The 13139-nt window shown below is 39.2% G+C and overlaps 1 protein-coding gene across 3 annotated transcripts in view; it reads left to right on the top strand.

Annotated features, from left to right (window-relative positions):
* SYT12 (synaptotagmin 12) overlaps positions 1-7135 on the top strand; it is a 176898-nt gene extending 169763 nt beyond the window's left edge. For all 3 annotated transcript variants that reach the window (XR_011024860.1, XR_011024859.1, XR_011024858.1), the window contains one exon: positions 1084-7135. The gene's annotated coding sequence lies outside the window, so the exon portion shown is untranslated. The remainder of the gene's footprint in view (positions 1-1083) is intronic.
* Positions 7136-13139: the final 6004 nt, after the last annotated feature.

The raw sequence follows: 13139 nt of genomic DNA, 5'->3' as shown, positions 1-13139 counted from the left end.
CTTTATTTCTTTAACAACTTCGGACAACGCATCTGACTTTTATTTAAACTTTTAGCTAATTCAACAGGAAATAAAACATAGTCACCTTATGCAGACAGACTTCTGGTATCACCCACATGACGTCAATCATCAGATCTCCTCTCTGGTCTGGTCTCATCCCTTGCTTCAGATTCAACGCAATAGAGTTTCACAAGAAGACAGCTCCGCTTCCTTTTTTTGCTCGTTCCCCGATTTTGAAACGAATTTGCGATTTAGCTGTGTTCTTTGTAAATCTTATTTTACGAGTGGCTGGCTCACCATTGTTAAATGTTAAAATAAGGGATTTGTAACTTGAACACAAAGTCTTTCAGAGACCAGAGTAAATCATTTTAAAAGGATGTGGTTGTTTATTTATCATTATTGATTTTCCAGGAATATTCAAAAATATAAATCAATAAAGGTACAAATCTTAGTTACGTTACAAATGATTACAAAAAATGAACAAATTGATTGTATGTCTGTATGTATGAAAGTATGTGTGTGTCTGTGAAGTGAAAATGGCAGAATGACCCACTCCCGCCTAAAACTCCTTACATAAAGAAATGGGCTGGCCCCACAGTGTGTCCCAATGCTATCTATGATTGGTTTGTTCAAACAATGCTGTAGTCTCTATTTGCTGACTTCCATACCTAGCTGCTTCAGCTAACTCCTCATATATCACAAAGAGAGCACATGTTTCAATCCGGTTGAAACTGGTATTCCAACAGCCTCATTGTAACGCTATGGCTTGAGACATAATGGGATACAGCTGTCTTACCAACTTCTGACTGGGGGGGATGGTTAGGCATAGAATTCCTGAGAGCAGGACTATAGAATTTCCACTCCAGCCTTGTACGCCTATGCTAGATAATAGAAGATTTCTTTCAATCAGTCTTATCAATATCACATATATAATTGATCTATAGCTTTGATATCTCAATCGCGTCACATCCAATATAGATAATTATGGTTCTCATCACAACAGGGCCCTAGTTATGAGGAGAGCTTAAATCATCACATATTTAGATTGCTCAGAGATTAAAATATTAAAACTACTTATTACAGGCACCCAACATTTATCGTATTTAGCGATGAAGGTGGCGCGGATATCAGTGGGTTTGTGGTGAGGCGGTTAGGATTAGGCATGGGAAAGGGTCGGTTAGAGTTGGTTGGGGTTTGGTTAGATCAGGTATGGGCAAACTTGGCCCTTCAGCTGTTGAGGAACTACAAGTCCCACAATGCATTGCAGGAGTCTGACAGCCACAGTCATTACTCATAAAGGCAAATGCATTGTGGGACTTGTAGTTCCGTAACAGCTGGAGGGCCGAGTTTGCCCATGCCTGGGTTAGATTTAGGCATCGGTAGGGGTATCTACTACAGTTATAATTAGGCATGGGTAAGGGTTGGTTAGCGTTAGGCCTTGGTGGGGGTTTGGTTAGATTTAGGCATTGATGGGGAGTTTTACTCGGAATTGGCATTGGTCGGGGGAAGTCGGTTAGGGTGATGTATTGATGGTGGGGGGTTTGCTTAGAGTTTTTGCATCGGCCAGGCGGGGTCAGTTAGGGTTAGGCATCGGTAGAGGGAGTACTCTTGTGAGAATAGGGTTAGATTTCGCAATGGTACAATCTTGGTAAAATTTATAGATATTTTTTTATTGGAATTAGTTCTGCCCAATAGTAGAATATTGGTAATTTTACCAATATTCTGGTACTGTAGCAGATATTTCGGATACCCAAATTTCCACGGTGGCCATTTTGAAAGTTCATCGGTCAGCTATCTGGCAACTTATTATTATTCAATTGCTAGCAGTACTTCCTGTTCCTGGGTTAGTGGAGATTGTAATAATGTTCTGCTTATCCCTAAAGGCGATAACTAAGGCTTAAGCATGATTTCACACTAAATAATTGTAGTTTTTTGCTCTCTTCACAGTAATAAAAAGAAAGATATTTTTGTGAAATACTCATGACCTATGAAAATAAATTCAACTAATTGTAGATAATCCAGAAAAAAATAAAATTTTAAGCTGTAGATAAAATTACATTTTCAAATGAATTATCTTTTTCTAACACATTCAATCTGACACTTGTGAAGTGTTCTGCAGCGGGGCACTTGCAGGGAAAGAGGGAGAGTTGAGGAGGATAAATGCCTGCTAACAAAAATACCCCAAAATCCCTAAAATTATGGTGTTGTGAATTTTAAATACAGAATTTTAAATAGAACTCCCAGGTAGTTACCACATTTGTATTTCTTAGTAGCGGGGCATTATATTTTTGTACACATTTCCAGAGTAAAGTGAACATATTATAAACCAGTTGTCTGGATTTAAACATTTAACATGTCCTTAGTAACACAACCATATGTAAATAATAAATGTTGACAACTTTATATTTTATAGAAGAATCTCTAATTCAAAAATTGCATTACAAAATTCTGTTCTGAACTCAAGTTTATATTTTTGCAGAACAACAGAGTGATAAAAACTAATCAGTTCAGCTATCTAATCAACTCCAGGAAAACAATTGGAAGAAGTACCTTTTGGATTACCTCTGCCTAAATCAAGATTAGTTCAAAAACTATCATAATTAAAAAACATATGTGCACTTAAAGGAAACCTGTAGTGAAAGGAATAGGCTGTCATTTTTCCCCTGGAAAATAAAACATTTTATTGGATGTGTTGCAAAGATGACTCAGACTCTAGCGCCTTATGCCCCTATATGGGCCTATTTACATGAACAGCTAAACGGCATGCTTGACATGCCATTCAGGTGCCAAATTAAGTGGTTAGTACACTAACAATTTCTTTAAATTTTTAACAATTTCTGTAGCATGTACTCATTACATATTCAAGTCATTTTGTACTTCAGCATCATTAAATATCTTTCAAATTCAGTTTGAGGCCACTATAATTAATTATTTATTTCTGCTCGGCTGTAATGCCCTGCTGGGACTTATTTGAGTTTCCTGTCAAATATTCCTATCTAGAGAAATTGTTTATAAAATGTATGTAACTTCAGAAAAAACAGTATTGCCAGCTGAGCAAATGATCAATGTAGCTATAAGCAGGAGCATTGTGATGTCATTACACAGTAACTTCCTGATCCGTCATTCAGGGACATCTGTGTGGCCAGTTTGTGATAGTAAATCTGCAACCGGGATTTCCCTCCCAAATCACAGATTTCTTAAAATTTTAGGGCCTGTTTCTACTAGCCACCCAGCGCGGCTGCGAGACGCGCGGTGGCACTTCCGGGTCTGCGGGTATGCAGACGAATCCCAGAAGCCGTGTCATGCACGGGTATGGTATTTGCTGCCTCCCGCATGAAAACTGATGGCAATGTAGGCCGAATCGCTAGCGCAAGTGATTCGGCTGGCGGCGCTATTATTTGCTATGGCAGAGTTTCCCCGAGCGATTCGCCTGCAGGGAATCTCTGCGCATTCGGCCCGGTTTCCGCGCTAGTGGAAACGGGCCCTTATACATAAGGCCCAACGAGTATTAAAGCCATAGGATCAATACAAGAGCCTGACAAGTAACATTTTCATAATAAAATGGCAATCTGCATATCCCCCTCACTATAAGTTTCCTAAAAAGCAAACCTACTGTATATTTATTTATTTTTTTTAACTACATATAGCACCAATAGATTTTTACATTTTTAAATTAAGAAAATAGGAACAATAACTTAATGTTCATATTTTCTAGCTGCATCAATTGTCAATTTTCGTAACTAAAAAATAAAATAAAAAATAAATTAATAACAGCTGTATGTATAACTTCATTTGTAAAAAAATAATTATCAATCACCAAGTCATGGACTTAATAAATATAATGTGACAGTCATGTTTGCTACAGCAGGAAAGCTATACAATAGTCTGCTTACAAACTTGCTAATCAAGCCAACAGAAAGAGCTAAATAAATTAGTCATTTGTAAACATGTCCCCATATTCTTAATCAAAATGTAAAAGATATACAGTATTTTTAGCACTAAACATGAGAAAATTAACAAATCTATTAGGGGGGGGGGGGGAACGTTTTTGTGTCAATTGCCACAACAGAGGAACATTTTTTTATTTCTTTTATTGGGTTTAGATAAAGTGGGAAAGGGTTAATCTGTTAGAGTTGTGATACTGTGTCTGCTGAGTCGACAACTGGTGTCAGGACTAGTGAGGTGGTCTAGGAGAACTCATGGAGAAGCATGTGATCAGTTTGGTCAGGTGATAGATGTGTAAGTTTCTGATTTTCTATGATTGTGTGCTAAAGCACAGTGTGATCACGGCAAATGAGAGCTTTGCAAATCTATCAGCTGATCAAACAAATCACATGAGTTCTCCCAGACATGACCATCACTAGTCCGGACAGTAAGTAAGGAGAAATCTCCTCTGTAGGGGCACAACAGTAAAGAGAACCGAACAAAAGATCTAAACCTTCCTCATGGAACTAAACAAAAATTATTTTTTATAGTTCCTGGAATCCACATTTGGGTGCATATATTTGTGAAGAAATGACCATAGGGATGGGCAATGAGGTGTTAATAATTTTATGTTGGTGCAAATTGTAGAGTAATTTTATGCAAAACTGAAATTTGCAGCATGAAAATGGAGCAGCCAAGCAGCTGCAGTGCTTGGGCCATTCATTTGCATCAACCAATTACAGTGAAACCTTGGATTGAGAGTAACTTGGTTTGAGAGCACTTTGAATTACAAGCAAACATTTTTGTGACATTATGACTTGATATACAAGCAATGTCCTGATATACAAGCAAAAACCTTTACACGTGTCACATCATTACAACTGAGCCAATGGTTCTCTCCTTGACGCTGCAGGATTGTACTTAATCTGAGTGTAGGTACTGTACAAAGTCACATTTCCATGAAATCCTCAAAAGTGGGCAAAAGCAACTGTCACTGTATAAGTTCCTTGTTAAAGCTACACACACAACAACAACAAAAATTGGGGTGAGCCAACAGATGGCAATGATCATGTTAGTTATAGTGAAAATCTTGTATACATTTTCATTTTTTACTACTTTACTATTTTTGGATTGAGGAACGAATAACCTGGGTTTCCATTCATTCTTATGGGGAAATTCGTTTTGATTTAAGAGTTTTTTGGATTACAAGCATGTTTCTGGAACGAGTTATGCTCGCAAACCAAGGTTCCACTGTATTTGAATCTCGGTGATCATCCCTATCGGACCCACAAACCTACGTTTTCTTTTTTTAACTAAATGAAATATTAATATAGGAACAAGGTGGACATTTTAAATTATTAAATAATCAACATAAATCCACCTTTTAAACCCTAGACTTTTCATTGAGCTATACCTGTAAATGATCTGAAGTGCAAAAGGACATTTTATTAGTAGTGGTTTTAAGAAAAGCTTTGAGTAAATCATTTTTATAACCTACATTTATATGCCATGAACGATGATGCCATGCATGGAAAAGGCACTTTTATAGACAAAATACTAAAGTATATACAGTTCTGTATAAGTTACCCAACTACAGGGAGTGTATACAATCTTTTTTCTTTTTAATCAGGAAAATGTTAAATACTACAAATGAAGATCTGCAATAGAAATAACCCCTGGTTTGTTAAGGGGAAGTATTCAAGACGTTTGGTATCCACACCACTTAAAGTTCCTCCCACTTTACTCATGGAGGTCTTTACAAACAGTAGAACAATAGAGGGGTGTTTCTAAGTGTATCCTCTAACTGACAGTTCAATTAAAAGAATAAAGGCTTCCCTCCAGTTTTGACAGCTGAGTACCTCTCAGTACAGCCAGCATATGGCGTACGAGAGAACTCCTCGCTTGGACTTGGGCGCAGGATACAGCCGTTATATGGCTCATCCTGCTGTTGCACATGCCCTGGCGGTGTTAATTACTATTCCCCCTCCAGGTCCACGTGGAGGGTGGGGAATGATGTAATTTGGCTTTCAGCTATTGCTGGCAGCCGAATAACAGTGTCTGTCATCTTCTGTTCCTTTTTACATGCCAGGCTCCCAGATTTGAATCTGATGGAGCAGTCCGCTCCAGAGAAACATCAATAGATCCAAGCGTGTAAGTAATAAGCTCTTTATTTAAAGGTATCTGGAAGTGTAATGTGTGGATCGGCGCAGCAGTAACCCGAGACTGAGATGACATACAGGTACCCAGCCATCAAATCTGGTGATATTTTTATTGCTTCAATTTAAGTGTCAGTGCAAGAAGATACGCTAAAGCTAGGTCACATACTCAATCATTGTCACCCAGCAGAATAGAGATTTATCGTTAGGTTACACTGCAATGTACGGGTGGTGTACGGACATATCTCATGGCTGTAGCCAAGGGATACGTGTGTCTTTGGAGAATGGAGTTGGGAGGAGTGAAGATCAATGTGATCAGGCTTGCGGTTACTAATGATCTGGAGTGTCAGATTTTTATGTGATCACAGGGGCACATTCATGAATTCGCTAGGCTCTCTGCTGAGAGTGTCAGCTTCCAGGTGCATGTAGCTTTAGAAGCAACCTTTTGTTTTTTTATTTTTATGAACAAATGAAAATGTAATTTTTGTTTGGAGTGCCACTTGCTGGTTCTTCTGTCGAGGTTTATTAGTTGAAAAAGAGTTTTGTTTTAAGAGTAGCATAGCTCCACAAAGAGCAATAACAGGTCCTAATTATCAATTACCATGTCGGCTATGTATTATTTAGTGTAACAGTTTGACTTATTTTGCTCAAAGGGAAAAAAAATGAATACTCAAACCAGTAGGTGGTGCTCCAAACATGATCATCTATTTGCAATATTTTACATGTTCCTTATGAAAAAAATTAAGTGTTCAAGAATGTAATAAGTAAAAAAACAAATGTGCAAAAAAATAAAATAAAAATGAAAAAAGAACAAAAAATTACAAATTCCTTTAAATACTTGTACAATGCTTTTTCCTATAACCAAACTAAACTTTTATGTCTAATTGTTAATATTCAGCTTTACTATTGTGAGATATACTAACAGATAAGTAAACACACTGGGCTTATGTGAACAAAACACATTAAAATATGACTGTAAATATATAATTGTTTTGCATGTATTCTGTGTTTAAATACATTTCTAATGATTAATTAAAGGAAAAAAAAACTGTCAATGCAATTACAGCTTTATTAAATGCAATAAAACTATTTTCACGAAATATAGATTTATGTATCACACTGCCTGACCTGGGTCACCCCGAGCTGCTTGGTTACTCTGGGCCAAGCTCTATCCCATAGAGCCATTTAAATCCCTGCCATGTACTGATGAGGGCCAAAAGCCCAAAACAGGCTGTCTACATGTGCGGTTGATGTGGCTGTGTAAAATGTAAAGCTATAGGCTTGCTATACACCAGCGGTTCTGAATGCTAGCCTGGCATACAGGGGCATAAAGAAATTATTTGCATATTCAGTAGCGGTGCATTGTGGGTAACCACAGATGTTCACTTAAAGCTGAATTATTGCAAGTACCTTCTGTTTTAAGAAGGCAAAGCATGCCAAGCACCTCCTGACATGCACAGAGTACAAACAGGAAACGGCAATGTCTTTGTCTTAAAGTGAAGGCATCATTTTTTGCCATTAGGACATATAATTTTGGCTTGCATGCTATTTTATTTCAAATTTCATACAGCTTGAAATCGGGCCAATCAATTACACTTGCTATCTGGAATTATTTACATCTTTTTCACCATCTCTAATCATGGAAATTAGAGCAGTGTGAAAGAATTCTGAAGGCGGCAGACATTAGCTTTTATTTTCTAAAGCTAGCTGCATGTATATGAAGGTGAAATGTGCTGGCACAATCTTATTATTGTGTTATCAGCAGTGCCTGGTCAAGTAGTTACATAGTTATTTGGGTTGAAAAAAAGACATATCTCCATCGAGTTCAACCAGTATAAAGTACAACTCCAGCCTGCTCCCTCACATATCCCTGTTGATCCAGAGGAAGGCGAAAAACCCTTACAAGGCATGGTCCAATTAGCCCCAAAAGGGAAAAATTCCTTCCCGACTCCAGATGGCAATCATCTGCCATTTCCTTGTAACAAGACAGGAAGAAAGAGCAAATGCAGCTTACTAGCAGGAAAGCAGTAGTGACCATTTAGTGTTTTTGCCTTTTTGATTAACTTCTGGAGGAGTTGTGACTGGGATTCACAGGCATACAACTGTTACCTGATCTGAATGAATATTTGTGCAGGTGGCTTAACCCCTTCCCAACCGCCTAACGCCGATAGGCGTCTGGAATGTGGAAGCCCCGGGACCACGTAACGCCGAAAGGAGTCAAGTCCTCAGGCGTGCGCATCCCTGCTCCGCTCCGTCATCAGTCTCCCAGAGGCGATCGCCGATAGCAGACTGTTAGTCGGCGAAACTGCCGTCTATTTCTACTGTACAGCGCTGCAATCTACTGGGGACAGCCGTGTCACATGGCTGTCCCCTGGAGAGGCTCCAATCGCAAGAAGATCGCTGTGATTTGCTGGCGGATGGAGGGAGGGTAATAAAAAATAAATAAATACAAAAATAGAGACATTTAACTTTTTCCGGACCGCCGCAGTATAAATCTACGTCGGGCGGGTGGCGCTGCGGTTCTGACCGGACGTAAACTCTACGTTCCATTCATCGCACGCCCCCCGCCTGTTCCTGCCGCTCTGTCCCCGCCGCAATGTGCTGCCCTGCCGCCTCTATGACGGCAGAGCACTGTGAGCCGGGCAGGTGCCGTTTTCATTGGCTCCTGGCGCTGTCATTACTGTAAGCCAATCCCATTGGCTTACATTGAGTGACAAGGTCAGGAGCCAATGAAAGCGGCTCCTAACCGGCGCACAGTGCTCTGCCGTCATAGAGACAGCAGAGAGAGCAGCCTGCGGCGGGGACAGAGCGGCGTGACCGGCGGGAGCGACGGATTATTGTGGCGATTCGCGGGGATACGGCGTTTTAGTGTACCAGCAGCCTCTGGTCCTTAAGGGGGCAGAGGCTGCTGGTACCGAAGTGGTTAAAAAAAATACAGACCAATAAAAAAATAAATATTGTAGCAGCGATCAGAGCCCACCAACAGAAAGCTCTGATGGTGGGCAGATAAGGGGGGGGGGAGAAGGAATTCACTTGTGCGCTAAGTGATATGGCCCTGCAGCAAGCTATTAAAGCTGCAGAGCACTAAATTGTACGAAATAGCCTGGTCAGTAGGGGTGTGTAAGCCTATGATCCTGAACTGGTTAAAGAGCAAATACAAATGTAATCAAAATTTTACATTGTATTTTTTTTCTCCCAGCAGGTAGCCCCGCCCCCTTGTGGGGAAGTTCCACAGCACTTTCTCTTCCCGAGATAGAGAAAATGGTGCAGCATTCCTCTGCGGGGGGTAGGGGGGTCTACATGCCTAAATGAGGTGTACTTGGGGATTGATTATAGGTAATTAACACTTAATGTTCAAAGAGGATCCATCATCCATAAGATTTAGACCGAATTTGCTCTTTAATGTGTTCCTAAACTCTGGTTGCTCTCCCCCCCACCCCACACACACACAGTAAAACCTATTTGCGCGTTCACTGAACCAGGATAATATACTGATCTTTAATTTGTGTATGTGTTGTAATTTTTAGAATTTGCATAAATCAATTTGGCAGGGCACAGAGACAATACATTCAGCTGCTCTGGCCAGCTAGCTTAGATAAAACTCCATGTTAGTAAAACAATGTCATCCATCTCTCAGGTGTCAAGTCAGGGAAAGTTAAGTTTAAGGTTGAATTGGATTTGCAAGAATCCAATAGGGCAGTGTTTCTCAAACCTGTCCTCAAGACTCCCCAATGCGGCATGTTCTGCAGGCAGCCTCACCTATGCACAGGTGAGGTAATTAGTGTCTCAGCTACATGGAATTCACCTAGCTGAGGAACTAATTACTGTGTATAGGTGAGGCTGCCAGCAAAACATGCAGCGTTGGAGAGCCACGAGGACCGGTTTGAGAAACACTGCAATAGGGTGACAGTGATTCACCTTGCCAGCTGTAAAGATGCTGGCATCTCTGATAAACTTATGAATGTGTATCAGGACTGAGGTAAGATTTTACAATGGGCAAACATTAAACTAAATAATGTACACATTTTGCACTAGTTTCTGTAAGCATTCAATGTATTCTGTGCTTTTGGCTACTCACTGCTGTGCACCAGGCAAGGATCTAGTTTGTAGTGTGAATGGGCCCAGAATCCATGGAGGTTCCAGGCCTTGTTATCCTGACACATCAACGACTTTGCTTACTATAATCTGGTTACTAGATTTTAATTTGAGTTATATCATATCATGGAGAATTTGGCAGAAATAATGAGGCTTCCTGATGGTAATTGGGATCAGAAACACTAAGGCAGACAAAGGGCTCTGACCTCTAGAGTCATCTCCATGACAACTAGTCTCTTCTGTAGGTACCCACTGATATATTTCACAAATTACACCTATCTATGGTGCTTAAACTTGCACACATTACATTTATTAACAACGGAATAACTTGAAAATAGAGCAATAAATATTTTCAATGTCACATTTAAACAATTTATTTTGTGCTTATCTCCTGTGTGTTCTGTATAATATAAATGAACACTGTTGGTATGAGGAATTGGTACTGTGAGTAATGTTAAGTGACTTTATTTATAGTAAGTGCAATAAAAAAAGGAAAATGTATTTTTTCATTTTGAAATTGAGAAAAGCTATTAAAACCATCAACATGTATGCTAAAAAATGAATGGTGCTTTTCATTTTTGGGTTAAAAACAGCTTCTGCAGGTTCCCCATACACCGTGGCTTGTCTTTCCAAATAAAAAGGCACCTGACACTGCTTCTAATGCGGAGAACACACATTTCTCCAGTACGCATTTGGGAAATGTTAACTTATCTACAAATAGGGATACTCAGGATTATGCAAATTCGGTATGCCAATGTACGCAGCTTTAAAATGGACCAATCATAATCCACCTTGTTGGGATTTGGTTAGTCTTTTTTCAAGCTGCATACATTTGCATAATCAATTCAGAACTATTTGCACCATTCCTAGTGATCACTACCACATATTTCTGTGCTGTGGATGGTCTTTAAAGAGACACTGAAGCGAAAAAAAAATGATATTATGATTTGTATGTGTAGTACAGCTAAGAAATAAAACATTAAGATCAGATATATCAGTCTAATTGTTTCCAGTACAGGAAGAGTTAAGAAACTCTAGTTGTTATCTCTATGCAAAAAAGCCATTAATCTCTACGACTTTCAAAGTCGTGGAGAGGGCTGTTATCTGACTTTTATTATCTCAACTGTAAGTGAACTAATTACTTTTTCTCTGCCAGAGGAGAGGTCATTAGTTCACAGACTGCTCTGAAAGAATAATTTTGAATGCTGAGTGTTGTGTAATCTGCACATATTAGAGAATGATGCAATGTTAGAAAAACACTGTATACCTCAAAATAAAAATGAGGATATTTTCTTTGCTGCTAAACTTCTAGTAATTATTCATAGTACACAACCAATTCACTATATCATATATTTTTTTTCGCTTCAGTGTCTCTTTAAGGGATGTGCCCTGTAATGCAGAAGTCCTTAGAGTAGAGGGTCATAAGAATGAACTAGAGGTACATGGGAAGGGGAGTTAAACAAAATTTTACACCTGCTGACCAACTTGCACCTCTTTAGGGGTAAATTGTCAAACATGATAGCAGTTTGTAGAATGGTTCATAAGTCTGGGTGGACTAAGGAGCATCAGCTTGAGAAAGTCCCATTAACTCTGTATTTCCTCCTCCTCATTGGTTTTGATGTCATCTGTCAACCTACTTTCTTTTTCTATTATCGTCTACATTCGGCCGCAATGGACACAGCGGATCCATTGCAAACTGACATGTATGAATGTATCCTATACATAACATAGGATATGTGAACAGGTTCCTTTACCACTGCTGCTAATTGCAGGAAAACTGGATGTTTTGTGTGCAAGTGGGGATGGAGCCTTGCTGAATCACTCAAGCACTTCCCTAGATTGAAAATGTTTTTCTGTAAATATATGGCACCTGGGCCCTGACAGAAACAGATTTTTTTCTAAATGAATGAATATTGCAATAAATGTTCAGGGTTGGGCTTCAGTGGTTGGACCAGTGATGCAGCTATATGTGAGGCGCTCTTAACTACTTTGGCCTCCTGGACGTAGCAGCTATGCCCAGGAGGCCATGTGCGCGTCCGCGCGCTCCCGGCCGCGGTTCGTTGGCCTGGCAATCAGTGAATCGGGCTATGGTGCCCGATCACTGATTCCTCTCCCCCACTGAAAAAGCAACAGCTTCTCTCGGAAGCTGCGCTTTTTCTGGCTGTAACGTCCCCCATACGTCGCACTAAGCGTATGTTACGCTTAGAGTGACGTCATGTAAACAAACTCATGGCCGCCATCTTGTGGCCAAAAAGTAAAACTACAACTACAAGTGAAAAAAATAAAACTCAAGACACATTTACATTATAAAACTATGGCTTACATCCCACCCTCCCAAAAATACCCAAATAAAATGTTTAATACAAAAAAAACCCCAAAAAAACATTACAATAAAAAAAACATGTAAATATTTACCTAAGGGTCTAAACTTTTTAAATATCAATGTAAAGATGAAATATTTCTAAAAATTTTTTATTTTAAACTTGTAAATAGTGATCGATGCAAAACGGAAAAAATGCACCTTTATTTCCAAATAAAATATTGTCGCCATACATTGTGATAGGGACATAATTTTAACGGTGTAATAACCGGGACATATGGGCAAATACAATACATGAGTTTTAATTATGGAGGCATGTATTATTTTAAAACTATAATGGCTGAAAACTGAGAAATAATGAATTTTTTCCGTTTTTTTCTTATTCTTCCTGTTAAAATGCATTTACAGTAAAGTGGCTCTTAGCAAAATGTACCCCTCAAAGAAAGCCTAATTGGTGGCGGAAAAAAACAAGATATAGATCAGTTCATTGTGATAAGTAGTGATAAAGTTATAGGCTAATGAATGGGAGGTGAAAATTGCTCGGATGCATAAAGTGAAAACGACTGAAGGCTGAAGTGGTTAAGCAAGGCTTCAACCCTGTCCTCCAATACCACTAACAGTGCATGTTTTGCAGGAAACCACAA

This window comes from Hyperolius riggenbachi, chromosome 11, assembly GCF_040937935.1.
Source record: "Hyperolius riggenbachi isolate aHypRig1 chromosome 11, aHypRig1.pri, whole genome shotgun sequence".
NCBI classification, from domain to species: domain Eukaryota; kingdom Metazoa; phylum Chordata; class Amphibia; order Anura; family Hyperoliidae; genus Hyperolius; species Hyperolius riggenbachi.
This window is presented reverse-complemented; position numbering and strand designations above follow the sequence as displayed.